The sequence below is a fragment of the Onychomys torridus genome, chromosome 15, assembly GCF_903995425.1.
Source record: "Onychomys torridus chromosome 15, mOncTor1.1, whole genome shotgun sequence".
In the NCBI taxonomy this organism is placed as follows: domain Eukaryota; kingdom Metazoa; phylum Chordata; class Mammalia; order Rodentia; family Cricetidae; genus Onychomys; species Onychomys torridus.
This window is the reverse complement of record NC_050457.1, coordinates 20,851,267-20,877,971: the sequence shown is the minus strand read 5'-3', so window position 1 is coordinate 20,877,971 and position 26,705 is coordinate 20,851,267. Positions and strand designations below refer to the sequence as shown.

Genomic DNA, 26,705 nt, shown 5'->3' with positions numbered 1-26,705 from the left:
CACCGGAAATAGTTAGGCGGTCCACCGGGCAAGCCCAACCGTGTAATTGTCTATCATTCCCGACTCTCATGTTTTTTAAAAAGAAAAACAATGTGGATAGATGGGTATGGGACGCCGTTTCTCTCAAAGGCTGCTTCAGGCTGAATGGTGGACGTTGATTGGTTTTGGGGGGAGATGGGGAAGCCGTCTCCTGAAGTTCTGGGATGAAATCCTGTAGCTGTGTCCATCTTCCAAGGTGTGGCTGATCCTAGGATGAGATCCTGCAGCTGTCCGTCCTCCATGGTGTGGCTGGGAACCTTCTATCTGACAAAACACTGGTGACATAAAAGCTTAGACAAAAGATTCATTATTATTTTGTTTTTGGAGTTGACATCTATCTGAGGTAGATCTGTCTGGTTGGAGACATGTTAAAGGTGGCTGTGATGTTTAAGTACTCTGCTTAATTTTTTACCTGAGACAAGCCTCATTTGAGGTGGTTTATTTAAGGCACCTGTTTGTTTTGCTAGTTTAGCGTTTGGGAAACACAGGTGATCAGTTACTGAGTATTGAACAGTGACAAACTGTTATATCCTTACCGCCTGGATATTTTTACGGTCCCTTTTGCCTCCGGCTCTATGTGGCCCTAGTTGGGAAATTCCTCTGGAATTGGTGACAAGGCAGTGGATCCTGGTGTCCTCTGGAGCTTGAAAGTGGAAGAGAACTTTTTTTTGAATTAGGGACAAGGCAAAGATCATGGCCCTGTCTGTATGCACATGAGAAACACAGGCGGTAACTTTGAAATGAGACAGTGAGCTCTTATCCTAGTTGGAAATCTTTCTCATTAAGTAACTCTGAAAGTGCAATTAAATCTGATGAGGTAAGGCTGTCCTCTGTTCCCGACAATAGAAAGAAGGAGTGACTTCCTAAACTCCCAGGACTGAGTCAATGGCTCTGGTGTCCAGAAGGAAAGAAACTGATCGCTTCCCTGCTGAGTTCTGGGTTCCCTGCTGTGTCTGTAGCCAAGCCTAGGTTTGTTGGAGGTCTTAGCTTGCTGTACCCATGCGTCTTGGCGCCTGGGGGCAGTCAGCTGACTGGTTGTCTTTCTAGGCAGCACAAGGACAAGGCTGTTGATGGGCAGGGCATTTGCTAGCCCATGGCCTTTTTCATTTAAAACAGGGACCCAACAGCTTTCGGGAGTCAACAAGTGCCAGCATTTGGCAATTTCGTTTTCGGGCTTTTTCCTGACACACCTTAAACGCCACAGATGACTCTTTTGCCCGTGGGGTCAGGAGCCTTGTTCTCCAGATACTTAACTTTTAGCCGGGAACAAGAGATGGATTTTACTCTATGTCCTGAATTTTTCCTGACGATTGGTGGCTTAAGGACAGCTTTTGGAAGGATCTGCCAGTAGGCAGACTGTAAACCAATCCTTTGGAAGACTTGCTTGAGGCTATAAGCTGATTTCTTTTGGCTTAGGAGCCATCCCGATTATTGTAAACTTAATTGTTTAGATCTCAGCTATTTTTAGACCCGTCTGTGATTCTCAAGGCAGTTTGAGAATGAGTGGGTGGAGTTAAGGTGAGTTAGGGCAATTCTTAGGAACCGCCCAAGCCTGTGCATTTGAGCCCGCCCACCAATGGCGCGAAAGTCAGACAGAGGTTACACGTGGCAGACGCCTTAGTGGGAAAGGGAAGAAAGGATTTAGAGCTTTAGCAGAAAGTTTGGAGATGAAGCAACTCTTATTTTAACATTTACTGGCTGATGTACCTGCCATACTGTTATGTGGTCAGGTTTACCGGTACTGCAAAGCTGTTAAGCGGCCATATTTACCGGTACCGCCCCATCCGCCAAAGTAAGTGGGTGGTAAATGCCCTCTGTCCCATGGCTGTAACTGAGTGGAAAATAAAAAATTAAAATAACAAACCGGGATCAGACTTTAACTCAGGCGTCCTGAGAATGAAGTAAGATCTAAGCTCAGCTAAGAGCTGCAACTGTGCTGCCGTGGATCCACCCGGTAGACCCAGACGCCATTCTTGCTCCGAGCAAAAATCTGCCTGCCAATGCCAGCACAGCCTGGACAACCCCCGGGATTGTCCGTCGTAAACATATAGCTCAGATTTCAGCCATTAGAACAGCAGACTCACTGTGAAAAATCGTGGCGGTATCAATAATGGAAAGCCGCGCTTCTCGTGGCTGGCCACCATCTGCGGCAGCCAGCAGGAGGTGCGTGCTGGTTGGCGGAAGAATCATAAGCCATGGTTACCTTTTTAGAGCTTTTAGAGAGAAAGAAAGCTAAGATAAAGAGCAACTCTTTCCATTTGCCTGTTCGCTGGTCAGAATTAGATAACTCCCGTAAAAGATTGGGATTTTTTGTTATTTTTTAAAGCATACTTGGGCCATCTCTCAGTACAGAGACGGATAAGCTTAGGAATCTGTAAGTAGGGCTGATCGAGTTGGAAAACTTATTTCCCATGTCTACAGCGGAGAGACAAAAACGAAAAATAAACATGATCCGGAGCCAAGACCTCCCGGAGGTCTGGACAGATCTCGGGCACAAGCCGCCTTATCAGCTCGTCAGCCGATAAGCAGGAGGGGGGGGGCCCCGCTGTGTGAGGCAAGGTCTCCCCGGGAGCCCTTAACGCCCAGCCACCCCGTCGGGTGCGAAGAACGTGCCGGCTTCACACAGCCCCCAGGACGCACCTGACGGTGGTGGTCCCTTTCAGAAATATCTCAAGCTGCAGACGTGGGAGGTGGCTGGAAATCCGGGCCCGCAATGGGGGCCAGCGGTAGCCAGTAAAGAAAAGGGGAAAACTCACCAATCAGTAGCGGTGTTGCATGCGGATTTGTGCGACCAGGCTAATGGAGAGTGGTCTGTCGCGAACGGAGCAGAGTTCCCGGCGTGTGTAGCGCAGTTCCCGTCCCGGTTCCCGGGTTTCCAGGCGCAGAGCGCCCGGAAGCGCCCGTTTTCGCACGGCACCAATGTTAGTATATATGCGGCGCTAGGAACACGTCCCGAACACGACAGAACCACGGGAGAGTTTTATTAAAGAGGATAGAGGTGACAGGCCTGTGTGAAACACACGTGAGGAGAGAGAGAGACAGAGAGAGACTGAGAGCCTCGCGCAAGATGGCGCCGGCTTTTTAAAGGTTGGGCCGCGCATGCGTACAGGGACTCCTGTGGGTACTCCACGCATGCGTGTAGATTACATGGCTGCGCGCGCGCTTTACGCAACCACGTAAGGCCACAGAGTCCCGGTCCCGCGAGATGTCTGACCCGGAGATGGCTATTCTACACCGGAAATAGTTAGGCGGTCCACCGGGCAAGCCCAACCGTGTAATTGTCTATCAGTCTGAATGCTAACACTCTCCCCTCCTTCTAATCTCTTTAAAAATTACATGTATGTATGTGTGATGTGTGTATCTGTATGTGTATATGTCTATGGTGATTTGAATGAGAAATCTCCCCCCCACAGTCTTGGGCGTTTGAACACCTGGTTCTCAGTTGGTGGCTCAGTTTCTTTAGATGGCCTAGCTGGAGAAAGTCTTTAGTGAGTACAGGGTCTGAGAGTAGCCTCGCCTGCTTCCCAGGGGAAGCTCTCTCCAAACACTTCCTGGTCACTGCTGAAATGGGAGCTGGGGGCGGTCAGTTTCCTACTGCTTCCAGCAAGCCTGCCCCTTGCTTCTGCGTCTCTGCTGTGGGCTCTTGTGTGTCTGGAACCATTTTATCACAGCAACGAAGAGCAGCTAAGACAGTTGAGGAGCAGGGGCGACCAGCCCCCACCTTTACAGGGTTCCTATGAGGAGAGAGGAATAAGGAATCTGTAGATAGAAAGATAGAGGAAATGAGCAAGACAGAAACACAGGGTAGCTTCGGGAGGACCTGGGTCAGTACCCAACAACCCAGAACTGTATTCCAAAGGGCTTTTTATAACAATGCCATGATGCAAGGCAAAAGACCTCCCCCTTGCTAGATCCAGCCAAGTGCAGACTCTTCCAAACACCTGGTACCCAGGCCTGTGGTCCAATCATCCTCTTATGCAGCCCTGCTGGTAAAGCAAGCTCAGAGCTCACTAGGAAACCTCTCGGGGTGGAAGGGGCGGGGGTCTTGTGCACAGCGAGGTTGTGGAAGTCAGAGGACAATTTGTAGGACTTAGCCCTCTCCTTTCCCCAGGTAGGTTCCGGGGATGGAACTCAGTTTGCCAGGCACCAAAGCACATTTTCCTCAAAGCCATCTCTCTGGCCTCCATTTCTTTTATCTCTAACCTTCAGCCCACAAGGGCAGAGAAGCAGAACGGTAAGTTTCTCTCTCCTACTCTTGGCCACCAGTCTCTGTTATCACTAATCAGTGCAGGACTCTCTTACTGATAACAGATGTGGAGAGAAAGCAGACTGTCCAAGGAGAAAGACATGGCGTTTCAGAGCTGCCCAATCAACCCAGCTCCTTCCTCCTTGGGAATAAACCAACCTTTTGCTAAGTTCTTTCTCCTTTTTCAGTCAGCCAACAGCTAACACACACTAGGAGCTTCCAGGAGAAACCAGCCTCACTCTATCGTCAACTAAACAAATTTTTTTTCCTCAACCCAAGAAATTGAATTTTGGTGAGACTAAATGAATTTAAACTTTAAAATTTTGATAAAGACCTGGAATTCGATATCATATTTCTGAAGCCACAGCAAGACTCTGAATGTCCTTCTCTACTCTGGGGGTGGGGAGTGGGTAAGGACCAGACTCTTGAGAAGTGATGGGCCAGAGACAGCAGGAGCCCAAAGGAGAAACAAAATACCATTTACTCTGCAAGAAGCAAAGAAAAGGGACCTTAATCTTTGTAAAAAGAAACAGAGGAGCTTTTGTGAAAGGAGTTGAGGGCCTCACTTCAGGTCGACAGCCTTCCTCTCTGGGAGCTACATCGTGATAGTTCCCAAACAATTCATTCAGCCCTGAGTAATGGATCGCTGAGTAATGGATTGTGCTTGGTCCTCTAAACCAATAGCAATGATCTGCTACAATGTAGTTGATGTCCAGCCTCCCTTCAGCTAAGAGTGGCAGTAGAGCCGAGTTGGATCTTGGGAATAAGGTGGAAAGGAGCCTGCCAGATATTCAGGGGAGCCCATGAGGCTGGTGTCCCCCATCACTGTCCTTTCCACCTCAGGTGCACACAATGCTTTTTAATACTGTAGCCACTAGTGAGTTACAGCTAAAAAGAAAGAGACAAGAAAATCACAGAGACACTAGCTATGATATCATGGGACAACTCAATCAAGCCATCTACCTTCACTTAGTAGAAAGGGGGGGGGGGCAAAACATTGTTTACTTCAGCCACCACTGATTGACTCTGTGCTTCCCAGCAGCAGCTGACGGTGACCTTGGGGTCAGAACTCAAGATGCCAAGAAAATGCTTCCATTCTGGATAATTGCGCACAAAGACGTTTGCTTTGATAACTGGCAGACATCATTAAAGAAACCTCAGAAGGATTTTTTTTTTTTTTAAATGATCTTGGAACTCAGGGATCCCATCGAAGAGACTCCAGTCCTGGGGAACTCATAGATCCCAGTTTGAAGAGAACCAGGTTAGCTCAACGAAGTAATTACAGCTGTGTTAAGAAAGATAAGCCATAGACTAGCAAAGGTCAGTGGGGTGAAGCACAAAGCGAGGAACGGAAAGGTGGCTGGGGTTAGGGAAGCAGACAGGCACAGCCAGCATCCCCTCGTAGAGGAAGCCACCTGTGAGACATCACAGATGAATGGCCTCTGCCCTCCCCGGAAGATAGGAGGCATCACATCTGCATGGCCTCTGCCCTCCCCGGAAGATAGGAGGCTAGGCCACTGGGGTATTTATTATCGAGCATCTCTGAGATGTCACTGCCCAGATGACAAACCCAGAGCTGTAGCAGAAGTCAGCTGCACTCACAGCTAAGCATGGATTGCATCTTTGTACCATTCTGGAAACTGAACACAAACTGAAACCCACAAACTTTGACAACACCGCCCCACCCCCACCCCGCCCCGCCTCAGAGTTAACTTCTGCATGAAAATGAAAATGGGGGAAATAATCAAAAGAGACACTTAGAAGTTAAAAAAAATTCAGGAGTAGGGCAGGTTATGGGGAGGCACATGCCTATAACCCCACCACTGCGAGGCAGAAGCAGGAGGGTTGGAGTTTGAGGGTAGCCTGGACCATAGACAGGAAACCAAGCTTGTCTGGGGGCGTGGGCTAGGAATCCAAAGGCTAAGGATATATGTAGCCCAGGGAGGAGAGTCTGGTTTAGCATTCACAAAACCTTGGGTTCTATCCTTAGCAAAGAAGAAAGAGGAAGTAAGGGAGAGAGGGGGAAGAAGCCTTGGGGATGCAACTCTGGTACAAGACTTGCCTAGAATGGGCAAAGTTCCGTGTTTAATGCCCAGCACAGCAAAGGGGGAAAGCTCAAAGACAGGATTCTGAACATTTTAATAAAATAAAACGATGCCTGAGGAAATGTATATTATGATGACTTGAAATATTACACTGTTCCCCATCTAATTGCCAATTTCAAATCTGTAATTTTTACATTTAAAATTTTTATTGGGGTTGGGGATTTAGCTCAGTGGTAGAGCACTTGCCTAGCAAGCACAAGGCCCTGGGTTCAATCCTCAGCTCCAAAAAAAAAAAAAAAAAAAAATTTTATTTAGCTGCATTTGGTGGCACATAACTGTAATCTCAGCACTTGGGAGGCAGAAGCAGGAGGATCTTTATGAGTTCCAGGCCAGCCAGAGCTACACAGTGAGTCACTATCTCTAAAAAGATATTTAGCATGTGTGTGTGCCCGTGCATGCTTGTGTAATATGCAGGAGTGGGTTCTTTCCTACTACCGTATAGATTCTGGAGATTGAAACTCAGGTCGTCAGGCTTGGTGGCCGACACCCTTAACAACTGAGCCATGTACTGCCTCCTTAAAAGAAGGGTTTTGGTTATTGTTTTGGTTTGGTTGTTTTGGTTTGGTTTGGTTTGGTTTGGTTTTGAGACAGAATTTCTCTGTGTAGTCCTGGCTGTCCAAGAACTCCCTCTGTAGACCAAGGAAGTTTTGGGGGTTTTTTTGTTTTGTTTTGTTTTGTTTTGTTTTGTTTTGTTTTGTTTTGTTTTTTTCTTCTGAACACTGTGACATACTTTGAAACTGAGTTCTATTTAAAGAAAACACAATGAGCAGGGCAGTAGTGGTGCACACTTTTAATCCCAGCACACAGGAAGCAGAGGAAGGTGGATGGATCTCTGTGAATTCTTGGCCAGCCTGGTCTACAAAGTGAGTTCCAGGACAGCCAAGACAGTTACACAGAGAAACCCTGTCTCCAAAAACAAAAACAAACAAAGAAGAAAAAAAGCCCTGGAAAACCCAATGCTAAAAATCAGCACCAGCAAAGCAACAGCATGAGTTCTCACATCATGGGGAGCTTGCTTTGCAGAATTTCTCTGTAAAATGAGAGTTGGATCAGTGGTTAAAAGCACTTAAGAACCCAGGTTTGATTCCCAGCACTCTCATGGTGGCTCACAACCATCTGCAACTCCAATTCTAAGGGACCCAACACCCTTCTCTGACCTCAGGAGATACCAGGCATACACATGATACACAGACATACATGGAAAGCAAAACATCCATACATACAAAATTTTTTTTAAATTTTAAAAGATTTATTTTTGGTTGAGTATAAAATTGATGCGTACTCATTTCAGAAAACCGGAAACACAACCAACCAGAGGAGGAAAGACAGCCTCAGCCCCAGGGAAAACAAGCTTTGAACTTGGCATGTTTCTTAGTGCTGGGCTACACACTTACAAAGACATGATTGCACAATTGGGCAACTTATCCGTTTTTCTGTCACCTAGCATTATTGCACAAATATTATCCCAGAATATTAATTACTGTAATTTCATAATTGCGTAATATAATTTGCTTAATTTGCTGTTCATTGAAATACTTCTTTACCCATTATGAGCATTTTCCACATCAATATCACCGAAGCAAAAATCTGAAGAATTATGTCATTATGAGGTCTACCAAGGGAATCCTTCACTCTGTTGTTGAGGTTTGCCCCTCAAGTTGTGTGGGGGCCCACAGAGGCTCCCTAGTAAGGCCTTACTCAAGGTCAGCTTGCTTTACCCAGCAGGGCTGCATAATGGGATGACTTGGCTAGGGGTGTGGTTACCAGGTGTTTTGAAGAGTCTACACTTGGCCATACATTGTGCTTTGATCTGGAAAAGGGGAGGTCTTTTGCCTCGCCCGTTGGTAGTCTAAAAAAAGCCCTTTAGAATAAACCTCAAGGTGGCTGGGTATTGACTCAGCGCCCTCTGGAAGCTATCTTGTGTCTATGTCTTTCTTGTCGTCTCTGCCTATATTTCTATCTAATTCTTCCTCATCCCCTCTCTCGTCCCCACAAGAACCCTTGGACAGGTCGGAGCTGGACTCCTACACAGTTGCTCTGTGCTGAAAGTCCTTGTCTTCACTTGGAGATCTTTTGTGCATCCAAGCTGAATTTCCCACAGGAGGAAGCACAGGAGATAGAAGTCCCTTGACTGCAAAAGGACTCCCAAAGCAACGACACCATCGACTTCTTCAGTGTCCACCTGCCACACCCTTACCCTGGAGCAAGCGTTTCAAATCATCGGCTTATTCCTAGGTGGATCACTATCATTCATCATTATAGTAATACATCTGATTGTCACTGAGATGAAATGTCCTTCCAGGAATTTCTCAGCCAAGCATCCTTCATGTAAGGAGAAGCATCTGGTCCTAGAACGGAAACAAACCCCATGTTCTTGCTGAGGAAGCAAAAAGGGTGTAGAACTTGACTATCCCCCAAGACCTCAAGTTGTCACTTATGCAAAGGAAGGCACCACTCAGGCTTGTTGGAACCTAATAGCTCTCCCTAAAATCCCCATATTTTTAAATCTGCAGGATTTAACCAAGTGAGTACCTCCCCCTCTTTAAAGAGGTAACTTCTCCCCATATGTTTCCCAGGCTATCCTTAAACTTTTGACTCAAACATCCTCTCTTGCCTTAGTCTCCCAAGTAGCTGGGACCATAGCTATGAGCCATGGCACCAGGTTGAAATAAGTGAGACAGGGTGACTCATTGCTGTAATCCCAATACTTGGGAGACTGAGGCAGGAGAATGACCATGCATTTGAGGGCAGCCTGAGCTACATAGTGAGATCCTATCTCAAAAAATTAAAAGATGAAATAAAATACATGCTTTAAGTTGATAGCATCTCTACCAGTTTTCTGTTGAGGGGACTGAGGCCCAAGGACTTACAAGGCCATCTGTTACAGACTAGATAACCTGTTTCCAGCTGTGAGCAGTCCAACATCTCTCCAGCTTAAGACTTAAGATGCTTACACAATAGAGATGTATATTATGTTGACTGTAAGGGTCAGCAAGATGCCTCAGTGGGCAAAGGCACTTCCTGCTAAGCCTGATGACTTGAATCTGATTCCCAGGACCTACATGACAGAAGAAGAGAATTGATTCCCGAAAGTTGTCTTCTGAATTTCACATGTGCAACGTGGTACCCACATCCCCCATACAGATAGATAGACAGACAGACAGTCAGACAGACAGACAGATAAATGACAGATAGATAATTTTAAAAAGAAATGTAATGAGATAATGAGAAATAATAGGGATTTTTTTTTTGTAACGCAATAATAGGTTTCTATGCTGATGCAGTAAGCCAGCTCAAGCTGAACTGAAAAAGTAGAACAGGTTCATTTTGAGCAAAGCAGCTTCCGGTTGAGTTCTCCAGCTCCCAGAGATCCCAGGTGGGAGAAGGGGCAGAAGTCACATGCCCAAACTAAAGCAGGGAACTTAAATACCCTGTAGGCAAGGGGATGATGGACAAGTCCTCCACAAGCTGGGTTTGTGCCCACGTATGGAATGCCTTGGATGGGGTCTTGGGCCACTGGCAACCTCAGGGGAGGAGCTGTCACAAGTGCCAAGAATGCGGAAGTGGGCATTCGGTGCATTTTCTTTGTTGGAGATTTTCTGAGAGGCTGGGGATTAGAGATATGTGTATATATATATATATATATATATATATATATATATATATATATATATATATATATATATATATATGGCTTTCCGGATCAAGCAGGAGTGAGCTGGAGATTTCCAGCCAAACAAGTAAGCTAGAGGCAAAATCTAAATGAATTATTGAATTTGTTTTTACAAGGAATGGGGGCCGAGGGCTTCTAAGTTAGGCAGAGCTGTGGTCCGCAACCAGTGAGAATCAATAAAATTCAGTTTGGGGGCCATAAGTAGCTGGCTATGAAATGGTGAAATGCCTTCAGATTAGCTATGAGATCAAGCCCATACAAAGGAGACCTATGCAGAGAAAGAGTGACATCCTGCTTTTTATTTTTAGAAGGTGGATTATTCAAAGATAGAATATTGAATAAATGATCCTGGGTGGTTTATTAAATCACTTGAAAAATCATAAATTAGATTCTCCTGATGCCTGTAAGGGTCCAAAACCAATTCTGCAAAGATTTGTGATAAATATAAAAATAAATCAGGGAAAAAAAGCTGAGAAAAGTCAATGATGGCTCTAGCTTGTGAGAGAGTAACTGTGGTTTTATAAAGGGGAGAACACATTTGCACACAGTGCCTAATATGTTTTTAGGTCTGTTTTTAAATTTTATTTCATTTCGTGCATATGTGTGTGTGTGCTTGAGTGCATATATGTGTACTATACTCCTCCGTGAGCCCAACGACATCAAAAGAGGGTGTCAGGTCCCCTGGTACTGGAATTAGAGGTGGTTGTTGCCTGCCTGTGGGTGCTGGTCCTCTGCAAGAGCATGACGTGCTCTTAACCACTGAGCCATCATTCCAGCCTCCTGATTTATTTGTTTTGAGATAAAGTCTCCATATGTAGCCCACACTAGCATCTACTGTCATGCCCAGCTCATGGAGGTTTGTAAATTTACTTTGCTATGCTTTCTAAACTTTCTAAATATATATGTACACACACATACACACACACACACACACACACACACACACACACACACACACATACATATATATATATATATATATATATATATAAATTAAAATTATGTATGTATATACTCTCTGTATGGATATACATATGTACCCATATGTATAGATTTCAAAATATAAAGCCCAATAAATAGCATTCTAGGTATCTCCCATCACACACTGTACACATATATGTATGTTAAAAACATCTTCTTGAAACCCAAAAAGGACTATAAAAAAATGGGGTCTGCCCAGGTGGGGTACCAGCTAAGCTCTCTTAATGAGAACCTGGGAAGAAGCGAATAACAAGTCTGATGAAATCATTTCTTCATAAAGCTCTAACTACCACAGAGGACAGAGAAGCGCATAAACGGCTGTGTGATCAAAGGCTCCGTGGAACACGCTCACCAGGAGAGAAGGGGAATTTATGGACCAAACTCTTTTTCTGAAGCCAACGACTGTTTAAATTATATCTGCAATTTTCCGAGTGGCTCGCTTACTTTTCAAGTTTGTAAACCTACACATCAACAATTCTCAGTCAATGGGAGAACATCTCTCCTGAGAACTATTAATAGGCCTTGCCTCTTTAAGGTAATAAAAAGCATGGCTACACATGCCTCTGCCTTTCATAACACAGAAGTACCACATCTGGTCATTAAAAAAGTGCACTATACAGAGTTGTATGGATGCCAGAGACTTATTACAGAGAGCTGTTTTATCCATTTAGCCCAATTTCCCAGATGTTTTATTACTTGGAGACAGGAGAATTGTTGAAACTGGTGGTTGAAGCCCATTTACTTTAAGGGGGCTCGTCTGTGAGCCATAGGAAGCATTTGGGAGACAAGCAATTCACAACAGGCCGCGAGGCAGTGCTTGAGGAGGGCTGTCGTCTCTCCGGGTCACAAATAATCCCCACAAAGGACAAAGCACCCCGTTTAGTAACTCCCAGCTCCATTTGTAGAAATTGCCTTGTAGAAGGGAGGGCCACTTAGCTGTCATTTCACATGCAAATGTATAGACATATCATTGGAGCAATTTTCATAATGGTAGGTCAGGTTGGCCATGACATTGAAAATGGCCGGCTGCTAGGACTGGAGGCCAGAGTCTCATTGTCTGCAAACTGGTGAGATTCTCCTGTTTAGAAGCCTTGTCCTCATAAAGACAACAGGATCGATCGGGTGCCTCTTCCCAGTCCCTGCCCCATCGAGGTGCCCCACCCCACCCCACACCCCACCCCCGCTCCCAACTCCCAACACTCAGAGCCCTAATGGGTCAGCCTGCTCTGCAGAATGGCAGCCCCAGGGGCCTTAGCAGAGCTGGCCCTGGCAGCCCCAGCCAGCTCTTGCTGCTAATTAGAAGGCACCTCACTGAGGTCAATTCTCTGTACCTGTCAATCAGCCTGCTTTGAGCAGGAGTGAGGGGTTGGAGGGCAGAACTGAACCTTCCCCCTCAACTTCTCTGTAGTTAGCAGCTCCGCCTCTGCTTCCTTCGAGCAGAGCACGTAGGTAGGAAAAGCCAATGGCAATGTGCTCTTAGGCTAAAGGGGCTACGTGCTGCCCCCACTTCCATGCCAGCAAGTATGAGCTTAGTTATGCAGTGTGTGTGTGTGTGTGTGTGTGTGTGTGTGTGTGTGTGTGTGTGTGTGTGTGCTGGTTTTGCTGTGGTGACAGCTGGTGGCCTCTGGTGGCCCCTGGCATGAGAGTCAGTGGAGTGGGGGGCTACACACACTCTCCCCCACAGCCTTGCTGCCCAGTCTCAGAAGGGAGCCCGAGACCACATTTTGCCAAGTGTGCCAAGTTAACTAACAAAGAGTTTTTAAACACAGTACAGTCCACTCCTGGATTCGGGGAAGGACTGTCTCTCAGGCACTCCAGCAGTCTGAGGGGCAATCCCCAATGGGACAGTATTCTGACTCAGGGTCAGGACACTGATGGCTCAGGGAAATGGGGAACCACAGGGTCAAGTGAATGTCTAGCAGCCACGTGCATTTCCAAAGGCTGAGCTGGCTGCTCCCACAGGCTCCCACAGCCTTTCCAGTCAGCCAGGTTTCGGCCTCCACTTCCCTGCCCCCCACCAGTCACTACTTGTGTAGCTAATGAACCTGTTGCTAGATTTCAAAAGAAATATTCAAATTGCATTTCTGGAGTGTGTTCTTGATTAGGGCCCTTCAGAGGCTCAGTAATCATCCCAAAGCGTGGATCCCTGATTAGGGTACTGAACCAAGGCCCCCCCTCCTCACCCTCCCCCCCAGCCCATCACACTTCAAAATGGATTATATTAACATAAATTATCACTGGGTTTAGACAACAATCACCAACCATAAGGGGCAAGCTTGGGAGGGACAAAGGATTCCCAGGGGACAGGCAGTCTAGCCTTCTACCGTGAAGGGATGGAACCTGGTTCCTGGGTACTCAGATGCATAATGCCTTGGTAGTGATCCATCTGGAGGCTGGATTACCTGATGGGGGCTGAGGACAGTCCTCCAGGGAGCTCCGAAGGAAAACCATAGCTACACACCTCTTTTCCAGGCCCAGATTTGTGTGTCTCTGTCCAGCACTCTGTCTTCTGAGTTGGTTCTGGTCCCCTCTTCTTGGTCTTCACTGTTTTCTGTAGTCCCTTACTCTTATTTCTTCAAAGTGGGGGTCCTCTGGGATTCAGGCTGCAGAGGCAAAACCCACCTGTGGTATAAATTGGGGGAGGAGGTATGGTGTGATGTGTGTGTCGGTCGGTCTGTCTGTCTGTGTGTATATGTATGTGTGTCTGTCTCTGTGTGTCTATGTGTTGTGTGTGTGTGTGTGTGTGTGTGTGTGTGTGTGTCTGTCTGTCTGTCTGTCTGTCTGTGTGTTAGCACACATGTGCATGTGAAAGCCAAAGATGAATCTCAGACATTGTTCCTCCCGAGCCATCCACCTTGATTTTTTTGAAACAGGGTCTCTAGTAGCCTGGAGCTTAAGAAGCAGGCTCTGCTGGCTGGCCAGTGATCCCCGGAGATCCGCATCTGTTCCTCCTCAGCACTGAATTTATAGGAGCTTGCTGTCACACCTGCCTTTTTAGTGGCTTCAGATCCTCATGCTTGCAACATGAGAGCTTTACCAGTGGAGTTATCTTCTCAGCACAAAACCGCCTGTTTGTTTGCCAAGGAAACATTTCGAGGGGCAGCCTGGCTGGGTGGGAAGTAGATGGCCTAGGGGAGTCAGATCCTGACATTCATGCTGTCTGACAACACCTCTCAGCCTCAGTTTCCCGAACTGTCAAATTAAGACTGGCCTAACCTACCTTAGAGGCTGTCAGGGAGATGGGAGATGCCCCTGTTAATAATAATATATTGTAAGCTGGGTGGTGTGGCACATGCCTTTAATCCCAGCAGTGGGAAGGCAGAGGCAGGTGGATCTCTGAGAGTTCTAGACCAGCCTGGTCTACAGAGTGAGTTCCAGGACAGCCAGGCCTATTTCACAGAGAAACCCTGTCTCGAAAAACCATAATAATAATAATAATAATAATAATAATAATAACAACAATAATAATAATAAATCACAGGGCATTAAGCCACTGGCTTCTCATAGCCCCAGGGCCCTCTCCTGTGGGCATAGTACCACAGAGAAATAAATACAAGTCTCAGTTGTGTGTAGATAGCTAGAGGATACTCATTAAGTGTTCTCATTGCCCTTTTCTTTTTTTGAAACAGGTTCTCATATAAGCCCAAGCTGGTCTCAGACTTGATACCTAGCCAAGGATGTCCATGAACTTGGGATCCTGCTTCCTCCACCTCCTGAGTGTTAGGATTACAGGTATGCATCTGCACACCTGGTTTAAGCAGTGTTAAGGATCGAACCCAGGGCTTCATGCTTGCTAGTCAAGCACTCTACCAACTGAGCTCCACTGCCAGCCCCCTCGCTGTCTTTTGTGTTGAAGAATCTATAAAGGATTGCACCTCATGCGTGCATATTTCCATGCAGATTGCACCCTCTGCATGCATATTTCAGTGCAGACCTATGTCCTGTTTCGATCTTTCTACAGAATGTCTTTTGGTCTGTATGAGCACTTTATAGGATGTTTTCTTGGCTGTCAAATAAGACTGGCCTTATATATCGCAGGGCTAGTATAGCCCCAGGGCCCCCTCCTGTGGGCATAGCATGAGGAAACATCAAGCCTTCGCTGACTGTATTCCCTGTTTTATTTTCAACTCAGAGATTTCTTTTTTGTTTGGGCTGCTTTTTTAACATGCAGAAGTTGAACATTTTTTTAGCTATTGATTTTTTCCCCATTATGAACATCATGAATATCCAAGCTAAAGAGACAGACTTCCTTCTCTCAGTGACTTAATAAATATTCACTAGGCATTCCCTCTAGGTTGTTTTTTTTTTTTTTTTAAACTTACCTCATCAATAAATCTGGAATTAATTTGGAGGAGGCTGAGATAATTATCTAAATTGATTTTTTTTCCAAGGAGCTCATCAATTGTTCCTATGCCATTTATTGGCAAGCCTTCTCTTCCAGGGTCTGTGATGCCTCCTCTGGCATACATTAACTTCTTACATCTGGCAGGTCTGTATTCTGTGTTGTCAATCTCTTTGTCTGGTCTCAAATCTGCCCCGTGACGGTTGTCATACTGATGAGCAGAGCTGAGGATGAGCCTGCCAAGAAGCCTGGGAGAGGAGACGGGGACCAGGCAGGTAGTGTGGTCTGAGCATAAGCAAGAGAAAGAGGAAGTTCAAGACCTCATGTGAGTATGACGAGTGAGCATCTTTGTTTGGCTGGACGCTGGAGACATGGAATCAAGGGAGCAGGGGACAGAATGAGGTGGTGGAGGACGCAGAATGTGGCCGGCCAGGAGCCTGACATGCAGTACCAGGAGGAATGAGAAGATGTGAGACACAATTCTGCTGCCTTGACGGTTGAGCTATATAGTAGTCCGCACTTAGCCACAATTTCACTTCCTGTGGTTTCTGTTTCTTGTGATCAAGTGCTGTCTGAAAATACTGAATAGAACATGCCAGAAATAAAACAGCTTATGTGCTTTAGATAACTTTATTATAATGTATCATTCTGATTATTCTAGTTTATCCTTGTTATTTTACCTTTACTATATTTAATTTATAGATCAAAGTTTCTCATATATTAGTATATTATACATATGTATACATCCATATGTAAAATTCACATTAAAAAAACCAGTATATATAGGTTTCAGTGTTCTATGTGTCAGCAGTTTCTGGCACCCACTACAGCCTTGGACTGCTTCCTCTGTGGCTAAGGAGGGACCACTCCACACAGAGACACCCATGGTAAAATAGTAACTATAATGGGGCACCTCACTGCCAAAACAACAGCACCCGCAAAGTGACCCTGGTCTGTGGAAAGTACTCCTCAGCACCTTACCCAGATGTCACCCCCATCTGCCAAACTCCTGGATACCAGCAGCATCGGAAATGGAACAAGCAGCTGATTCATCAGTCTGTGTCCTGAAATGCAACTCAGCAGGAAACCAGAGCGCATGACTGAAACAATGTATATCATGGAGAGATCCCAAGTATGCCCAGTGGAAGAGGCAGACCCCAGATGAAGACACATTGCATGGTTACATGTCTATAAAATGCTAGGAAAAGCTGAGGTGACCGTGAGCAGGGTAAGAAGTCATCTGGATGGGAGGGGAGGTGGGAGCGTGGAGGCAGAGAGCACACAAGATGAGACGAGGTAGAGATGGGGTAGAGTCTGGCTGGGGAGATGGAGGCCTCAGGGGGTACCCTGTAAGAGGGCAGGTGTGACAGCGTACATCTCATAAAGCCAGCACTGGGGAGGGAGAACCAGGAGGATCCTGGGGGATTACTGGTTAGCCAGTCGAGCCAACAGATGAGTCCTGTCTCAAAAACAAAGTGGGGGTGGGGGTGGAGGGAACCAGGGTGATAGTTCACACCTGCAATTCTAAAACCTAGGAGGTAGAGCCAAGATGATCAGGAGCCAAAGGTCAATCTCAGATACCAAGAGACTTTGAGACCACCCTGTCTCAGAAAAAAAACCAAGAAGATGGAGAGCATCTGAGGGAGACAACCAACACTGACCTCTGGCCTCCACATGCATGCACGTATGTGTGCATGCACACCTATGCACATGCATGCACACCACACACACAAAAAATTTTTTTTAAAGAAAAGAATCTGGGGCTGGAGAGATGGCTCAGCAGTTAAGAGCACTGACTGCTCTTCCAAAGGTCCTGAGTTCAATTCCCAGCAACCACATGGTGGCTTACAACCATCTGTAATGAAATCTGGTACCCTCTTCTGATCTACAGGGATATGTGCAGACAAAACACTGTATATATAATAAATAAATAAATCTTTTAAAAAAAGAAAGAAAGAAAGAAAGAAAAGAATCTGAAGAGAAATTTGGGTATGAATATGTCCATTATTCCGACTGTGGTGATAGATAGCTCCAAACTTACCCACACTGTACTTTAAATATATGTAGTTTATTGTGTGTCAACTACACTCAGCAAAGCTGTTTAAAACTAAGGCACAACATAAACCCCCCAAAATGTCTCTGACATTTTGACCAGCCCCCACACTTATTTACCCCAGGAACTCTTGAGGAATGAGAGATAAAAGACTTTAGTGGGAAATAGAGACTGGACAGAAAACAGAGAGAAGACACAGGATAGACTCAGGAGGGCCTGGATCCTTATCCATCGGCCCAGAACTTCATTCCAAAGGTCTATTTATAACAACGCCAAGGGGTGGAGCAAAAGACCTCCCCCTTGCTAGTTAGACCCTTCCAAACACCTAGTACCCAGGCCCGTGGTCCAATCAACCTCCCATGCAGTCCTGCTGGGTAGAGCCACTAGGAAACCTTGTGGACTCCAACTCTGCTGCTGCTTTTATGTTAGACCTGTGCCAGAAGTCAAACATGGCATTGTTTTCAAAGTTGCCAAAGTGAACCTGGCAGGGTGAGGTTCAAGTCGCCTGAGCTTCTGCAGCCGAAGTGCTTCTTGGCCCAGCTCTGTCTCCCTTCCAAAAAGGATTCCTTGATCAGTGCTAGGAATGTAGTTTCTTTCTCTCACAGAGGTATCAGGGTGAAAACAGGAAGTGATGACTCTTCACTGTGGGCATTGCCAGCTTCCTTGTCACACCCTGGGACTCCAGCTGGTGACGTCTGTGTGGTTTGTTCCCATAAGAGGTTGCTGCCCGATCTAGGCTCCGCCATCTTGATTCCTATAAAGCTTGCTCTCAGGTGGTACCCTCTAGCCCCAGCCTCTTCTAGCCTCACGATCCAGTGAACGGTCACAGGCACTCAAGATGTGTCTCTTCATTGCCCAGTGGCATTTGGCACAAGCCCTTTAGTATGTCTGTCTGTCTGTCTATCTTTCCTGCCACTGTGATAAATACCCTGATGAAAGCAGGTAAGGAGAGGTTTGTCTCACAACTTAACAGTATAGTCCATCATGGTGGAGATGTCTGCTAGGTCTTACTCAGTACCTCAGTGGCCACCTTACTCAGTTGCTCCACCCAGCGCTTCTCATCCCATCCCCCACCCTAAACCTCTCCAGCCCAGGGCTGGGCTTCCCTTCTCCCAGCTTTCGATCCCTATAGAACTCAGCCATTTTTGACTACGTGCTCTCTTGGCTCCTGGCTGGCTCTGCTCCTGGACCTCTCTTGGTCCACTTGTTCCGCCCACCTCTCATTTTTTCTCTCCATCTCCCCCTCCCCACCCACTCCTCTCATGGCCAGGTTCAGTCGAGAGCCTTCCAGATGCCTCTGGCTGCGGTCTGCCTCATATCTACAATAAAACCTCCTCAACCATACCTAGGAGCAGTCATGGCCTCATTTTTCACTCAAAGTCAAGGAGGCAGGCACGTGAAGCAACAGGTCACATTCGGTCCCTAAGAAGAATGCAATGGCTGTTCCAGCTCAGCCATCTTCCTGTTATTTATGCAGTCCAGCACCTAAGCCAAGGAGACTTTCCAGTGAGTCTTATCCCCTCAGTTAACTTAATCAAGATAATCCCCCCACAGGCACGGTCAGAGTCTAACCCAGTCAAAACAACTGTAGACACAAAACCAGTGGCTCTCGTCTTAACGGGAATAAGACAGTTTATTTTGGAGCCATTCTGAGTGACCACGGCCCGGGAACACAGATTTAGGTTTCCTCAAATCCCATGTCCCAACGTGGAAGCAGTCTTGTGAAGCTTTATCAAGCTTTTACAGAACAAGAGCACTGAAAATCAAGGCAAGTTTAGAATATGTCGGTGCACATCAGAGAGGCAGGCACAGCAAGATGGCGGAAGCTTTTCTACAGACCCAAGATGCCATCTGAGTTTTGATAGAAGCTAGTGATGTGCTAAGTCGATAGATTCCCCAAGGTTTCTGTCTGTTAGTCACAGGATCTTGATTCTGACACAGAGGTGGACAAGGAAAGGCTGTTCAGGGGCTGAAGCTAAACCAAGATAAGGTAGTTAGCCTTTGGACCTGCAGCATCCCAGTCTCTCCACAGCTCTGAAATTCTATTTTTGTTTGTTTGTTTGCTTTTCAAGACAGGGTTTCTCTGTGAAACAGTCCTGGCTGTCCTGGAACTCAATCTGTAGATCCACCTGCCTCTGCCTCCTGAGTACTAGGATTAAGTGTACACTACCACCACCTGTTGAGAATTATATTATATTATATTATACTATATTATATTATATTATACTATACTATACTATATTATATTATATTATATTATATTATATTATGATGTGTTTTATTTATGTGCATTTGTTTATTTCTGTGAAGCTGTGTTACTTTGCCTGTCTAAAATACTTGATGGTCTACTAAAGAACTGACCGGCCAATAGCAAGGCAGGAGAAAGGATAGGTGGGGCTGGCAGGCAGAGGAAATATACAGAAGGAGAAATCTGGGAAGAAAAAAGAAGTAGCCAGAGAAGGAGAAGGACCCGGAGGCCAGCCACAGCAAGGCATGGAGTAAGAGTAAGATTTACAGAAGTAAGAGAACAGGAAAAGCCCAGAAGCAAAAGATAGACGGGATAATTTAAGTTAAAGAAAACTGGCAAGAAGCAAGCCAAGCTAAGGATGGGCATTAATAAGTAAAAATAAGCCTCTGTGTATGATTTATTTGACGGGCCCCCCAAAAGAACAGAAACAAACAACAACAACCGCCAGGCTGTTCTGAAATTCTAATCAGCCAGTCAGTTCATATAATCCCTCAGAAGCATGGCTGAGGCTGGCCTACGTGATTCCCGATCCTGTCAAATTGACGGTATCAATGAACACAGAGTTGTTCCAGTTTGTCTTCTGTTGCCGTGATAACACTCCAACCAAACCAACTTGAGGAGGAAAGGTTTAATTTCAGTTTACACTTCTGTGTTTCAATTCTTTGTCGAGGGAGTTCAGGGCAGGAACTGAACCCAAATCATAGAGGAACACTGCTTACTGTTCTCTGCCTCTCCCTCCCTCCCTCCCTCCCTCCCTCCCTCCCTCCCTCCCTCCCTCTGTCTCTTCTTCTCTCTCTCCCCTTCCTTCCCCTCCCCTTCTCTCTCCCCCTTTCCCTCCCTCCCTCTCTCTCTCTGCTAACCTTTTATTCAGCACAAGTCCACCTGCCTAGGAATGGTACCAGCCACAAGTGGTCTTGGACCTCCCACATCAATCTAATCAAGACAGTTCCTTACAAATAGGACTACAGGTCAATCTCATTGAGGCAATTCTTCAGCTGAGATTCCCTCTTCAAAGGTGACTCTAAGTGTGCCACATTAGCAGTAAAAACTAACCAGGACAAGGCTTCTGCCAGATTGGAACAGTTCTGCAGTACCTTTGGCTAACAAGCACACTGTCAACAAAAGAGAAGCTGTTTCTCTTCCAAGCTCTTCTGGAGGCTTCCAGCTTTCTTGTCTACACACACACACACACACACACACACACACACACACACACACATACACACCACACACATACATACTCACACATACCACACACACACAAATGCACATACACACCACACACACACACCACACACATGCATATACACACACACACACACACACACACACACACACACACACACTCTTCTTGCCTTCACTGCCCAGTGTACTTCAACCTTCAAACCTGGGCCTCCCCAGGCTAAGGAGATGTGAACCTTCCGTCTCTGTAGCAGATCCAGCCTCATGCTTTGGGGATTCCCTTGCAGCTACACCACCTCTGCTACAGTAGATCATGCTGAATGCCTCTGGCAAGGCACAGAAAGGAGGGTTCCTAAGGCTAAGACTGTCACTCTGCCCAAGAACACAGACTCGAACCTCTTTCTAGACCTCTCATGTAGGAGGAGATCAGGGCAGATGGGTGCGTAGGAGTGACAGCTACTGGCTAGTGCTATTTCCACCCACTTGACTGATGCTCTACCACAGTCCATTGACTGTTAACACCTGCAATTAAGACTCTCTGCAGTGACACATCTGAGTCTCTCCCAGACAGCTTCCTCCATAGACTCATATTTAGATTGAGAGGGTGAGAAAGGGGTGAAAGAGGAACATTTTTGGGAGAGGTAGGAAGCATGCAGTCACCAACATGACTTCTGTCCCTAATGTTTTGGTTTTAGAAACTTTAAAAGTTCAGTGTCTGGAGCCGGGCGGTGGTGGTGCATGCCTTTAATCCTAGCACTCGGGAGGCAGAGCCAGGCGGATCTCTGTGAGTTCAAGGCCAGCCTGGGCTACAGATTGAGTTCCAGGATAGGTACCAAAGTTACACAGAGAAACCTTGTCTCAGAAAAACCAAAAAAAAAAAAGTTCAATGTCCGCTTTGGGGCTTGTTTTCGCTGTTGTTTTGCTTACTTTGGGGAGGAGTAGGGGGTGGGGGGGTTGCATTTTGCAGCATCTCAAGCTTGGTCTGCTTTGATCAAATAAATATCCAAGTTATTTATTTACAATAAACGTGCCTTAGCAGGAGGTCAAAGTGGAGTGTTGACGAACATGAGTGAGACGTTCCACCAGGGGGCGCTGCTGAGCAGATAAGGAAGTGGAAATGGTTTCTGTGTCTAGTTGAACGAAATGGGAACAGCTTGCCAGTCGCCAGAGTAATTTTAACTCTTAATCCATTCTTTGCCCTGAGGAAGATGGCCCGGTTTAGCGCACCTGTGTCAAAGAGAGCTAATCTTGGGGTTGGGCATTTAGCTAAGTGGTAGAGTGCTTGCTTCGATCCTCAGCTCTAAAAACAACAACAACAACAACAAAAGAGAGCTAATCTTGGGCTACATAACTGCAGACGGGATCCACACGTTTCCAGACCGCTTATGGTTGTGCCTGGACACAGCTTCTTCGCAGGCAGAGTGCCAGCACCCCTCCACGCCTAGCTCCTGGCCGTCCACCTATCTCAGTTAATTGGCTCACTCAATCGCCACCCACCTCGCTTTCTCACCGGCACCGACGTTTGGAACTACAATTCCCAGGCTCCCTTGCTCCTGGGATCCTCAGGCCTTCGGGTTTTCTGTTCATTCCCTGTGATTCTGTGAACCTTGAATTCAGAAGACACAGACAGGGCACTTTTGTGGGTTCAGATTGGAACCAGTGTGATGTAATCGCAGGGTTAGTAGGCGCAATTTCTCTGCCTCCACCAGGAGTTTTCTAGGCTGGCAGGAGCAATTATTTAGGCATTTCATCCAAGCATCAATTTCTTCAGCTCTAGCTAGGATTCCATAAGCCAATCAATTCCCTACAGTAAATTTGTTTCTAAAATAGCTATAGTAAATTCTGTTTTCTGTAACTAAGCCTTGGATACTCATAAAGTACAGCAGGTCTGAGTTAGACATTTGACAAAGTTCCTAAATTCCACTCTAGCCTTTCTCTCCTTGAAGCCAACAGATCCCAAGTATTGTCTCAATATTGAATTAAAGAAAAACTATTATTTTGACATTTGCTAAATGATTATTCCAAGAAGTGTCATGGCTACTGCAATAGAAGAGAAAGACTGGTCTGGACTTTGAACACCACAAAAACCAGATAGGGTAAGGGGGGCTGGAGATGGAAAAGGACTGAGAGAGACATCAGTGTTGAGGGACTCTTGAGACCCCAATGTAATAGAAATCTGCTTGAAGGCAGAACAAGGTGATCAGAAACCACAGATGGGGGGCGGGGTCAGGCACTGATGGGATATCAGGGTGAGGGTGGTCTCTGCTCTGCGGACTTGCTGGGATTCTTGGTATCTGCCAGGATTTCTATCAGGTCCAGGCATAATGGGGTTCACAGCTGAGGTTGAGTCCAGAAGAGATAGTGAAGAAGCCTGGTAAGCTTTGGTGAAGAAGAAAGGAGCGTTCATCCGCACATAGATGTCAACTGAGTAGCAAGGGCTCTACAGTTATCCTTGACTTCCTGCTTTGGGAATATCATAGGTCAAGCTGTGGGGGAGGAAAAAGCTCTGTGGATGCTCATAACAGACCAGGGCTCCAAGGACAGAGCACTAAGGAAGGGGAGAAGGGAAGGAGAGAGAGACCCGAGCACACGGAGATCCACCACCCTGTGGAGGGTGTCAAGGAGCCTGTGTCCAGTGAGGCAACATCCACTGAAAGGCACCAAACTCGCAGTTAGCTCAGTGGCTGTATTCCTGCCAGAGATGGGGGATTAGCAAAAATCTTGCCAGGCTGATACCTAAAGCCCCACTGCATTCAGCTGTAGTTTCTAGGGAGAAACTCTAGATATGGCGGCTTGAATGAGGAATGTCCCTTGGAAGCGGAAGTATTTGAACACTTGGTCCCAAGTTGGTGGTGTTTTGAGGAGCTGCAGGTGCCTTGCTAGAGAATGTAGGTCACTGGAGGTGAGCTTCATCCTCATCCTCATCCATTTCACTATCTCTGCTTCCTGCTTTATGTTTGTCGTGGGAAATATGATCTCACGGCCCCCTGCTCTGGCCCCTTGCTGACACAGCTTCCTTGCCAATACAGACACTTCCTCTGAACCATAAGCCAAAATCAGTTCTTCTGTGAGCTGCCTTGGTCACGGTATCATAGCAACAGAAAAGTGATTAACACACTGGGAATGAGAGAACACCACTTAGTACCAGCAGCTCCAAAAGCAACAAAAGGCTTACTGATGTTCCATGGACATGAGAAAGACACGTGTAAAATCTACTGGAAGACTTGGGGTGCCAAGGTGTTGCAACAGGTTTATCATCAGAACACAGATGTTGAAAAAAAAAAAACTGTAGCTAATTCAAAGTCAAAATGGAGAAGGAAAAGATACATCTCAGCATCGTTATCACTGACACACGGATTCAGGCAAGTCACCGCTACTGGCCATCTGATCTAGAAATGTGGTGGGAGCCACAAAACAACCACTGAGAATTTTGTGGAGGCTGAGTTGGGAAGGGTTCCTTCAAGCACACCTGGGTCTTTGCTGTGAGCATGGCATCGCTGATGACATCTCTCCATGGAAACTTGAGACCCACAAATACTATGTGATGATCATTGATGCCCCAGGACAAAGAGACTCTATGAAAAACACAACCACAGGCACATCCAGGCAACCACAGGCACATCCAGGCCTATCCATGCTGCCTGATTGTTGGTGCTGGTGAATCTGAAGCTGGTACCTCCAACAATGGAAGAAGACCTGTTAGCATGTCCTGTCCTTCACACTGGGTATGAAATAGTTAAATACTGACAATAACAAAATTCATTCCATTGGGCCACCTTACAGCCAGAAGAGATGTGAACAAACACCATTTACATTTAAAACAAACAAACAAACAAACAAAAAACTGGCTACAACTCTGATGTGATAGCATTAGTACCAATTTCAGTTTGGAATGATGACAACGTGCTAGAACCATTGATGTGCTAATATACCTTGGGTCAAGTCATCCGTGAAGATGCCAGTGGGACCACATCCCTGCCATCCACTTGACCAATTGGTAGAAATATTTGTATCTACATATTATCTACATATTGGGTGTCTAGAAATTACTGTGTTGTTAATGTCCCTGTGGGCTGACGTCTTCTCAAATACATCATGTTTGTCACTTTTGCTGCCGTCCATGTCACAACTAAAGTGAGGCTTTGAGTGAGTACCTCCTGGGGGACAAAGTGGGTTTCAATATCAAGAATATGTTTGTCAAAGATGTTTACCTCAGCAGCATTGCTGGTGATGGCAAAAATGACCCCTGAGCAGAAGCAATTGGCTACACTGCTCAAGTGACTGTCCCAAACCATCCAGGCCAGACTAGTCCTCATTGGGTTTGCACTTGGCTCGCAGCAAATTTACTGAACTGAAAGAAAAGATTAATGGCCATTCTGGTAAGGTGCTGGTAGGTGGCCCTAAATTATGGAAATCTGGAGACACTGCTGTCGTCAGCATGGTGCCGAGCCAGTCCATGGTGTTGAGAGCTTCTCTGACTGTTCTCTGGATTGGTCTGCTGTTTGTGATTTTGAGACAGAAGGTTGCTGTCAATGTCATCAAAGCCATGGACAAGAAAGCTGTTGTGTACCCCTTAGACAGCTGTTGTGTGCCCCTCAGATGTAAGTGCCACTATTGCGCCTTGAAGGATATCTTGCCAAGCTGGTTATTGTTGTAGTTGATAGACTTCACAGGTGGGTAGGACCTTTAATCGTTTTCCTCGATTGGCAGGTTGCGTTGCAACTTCCAGTATGATGAAAGCTAGTCCTCTGAGAGGCTTATGGGTCAGATCCAGCTCCATTCCTCCACAAAGTTTTTTGTTGCTGTTGTTTTGTTTTTGGGTTTTTTTTTTGTTTGTTTGTTTATTTGTTTTGTTTTGTTTCGAGACAGGATCCCTCTGTGTAGCTTTGGACCCTGTCCTGGAACTCACTCTGTAGACCAGGCTGGCCTCGAACTCACAGAGATCCTCCTGCCTCTGCCTCCCGAGTGCTGGGATTAAAGGCGTGCACCACCACTGCCCCGCACTCCATAAAGTTTTTTAAGGCGTTATATCAGTAGGAGGGCTATCAGCTCCAAAGGTACAGACATGCCATCTAATGGGTCCTCAGATGCCTCAAAGTTCAGCTAGTTCAGCTAGTAGAAAGGAGACTGAGAACCCCAGTCTAATGCTGGCACATCTGTCATTAAAAATGGAACAGTCACGGGGTTGGGGATTTAGCTCAGTGGTAGAGTGCTTGCCTAGCAAGCACAAGGCCCTGGGTTCGGTCCTCAGCTAAATAAAAAAGGAACAGTCAGCAGGCAGAACTGCCCAGGGGTGAGAGCTTCAGAAAAGTGTGCCCAGAATTTCAGTCTTAATCAAGGATCCTCTAGCTTTTGCCTGGCTTGGCTTGGGAATTGCTACAGACAACTTGGTGCCTCCTGTTTCCTTCTTGGAGTTCCTACTGGTTATTCTGTGCCCATTATACCACTGTATTTTGAGCAGAGAGGGGCAAATAACTTGTTTATAGATCACCTTTAGTTAAGGAAGAAGTTCGCTTTATGTTTACTTATGCACACATACACACAATTGTGTATTTGCTAACCTTTTTTTTTTTTTGGAGAAGGGTGTCACTATGTAGCTCTGGCTGGTCTAGAACTCCCTACATAGGGCAGTCTTCAAAGTGAGAGATCTGCCTACCTCTGCCTCCCAAGTCTGGGACTAAGGCATGTGATGGCCACACATGACCACACTCGCTTTGTATACATATAGTTCTGGAAAGGAAGACACACAGCATCAGGTGGTTGTGAGCTCAGCTCACTCAACTGCATTTTTTGAATTCCTGACTAACAAAGACAGGTGTGTGATATGCATCGTCTC

The 26,705-nt window shown here is 46.2% G+C and overlaps 1 pseudogene; it reads left to right on the top strand.

Annotated features, from left to right (window-relative positions):
- The first annotated feature begins 24,177 nt into the window (after positions 1-24,177).
- On the top strand, positions 24,178-24,796 carry LOC118596569 (annotated as a pseudogene).
- Positions 24,797-26,705: the final 1,909 nt, after the last annotated feature.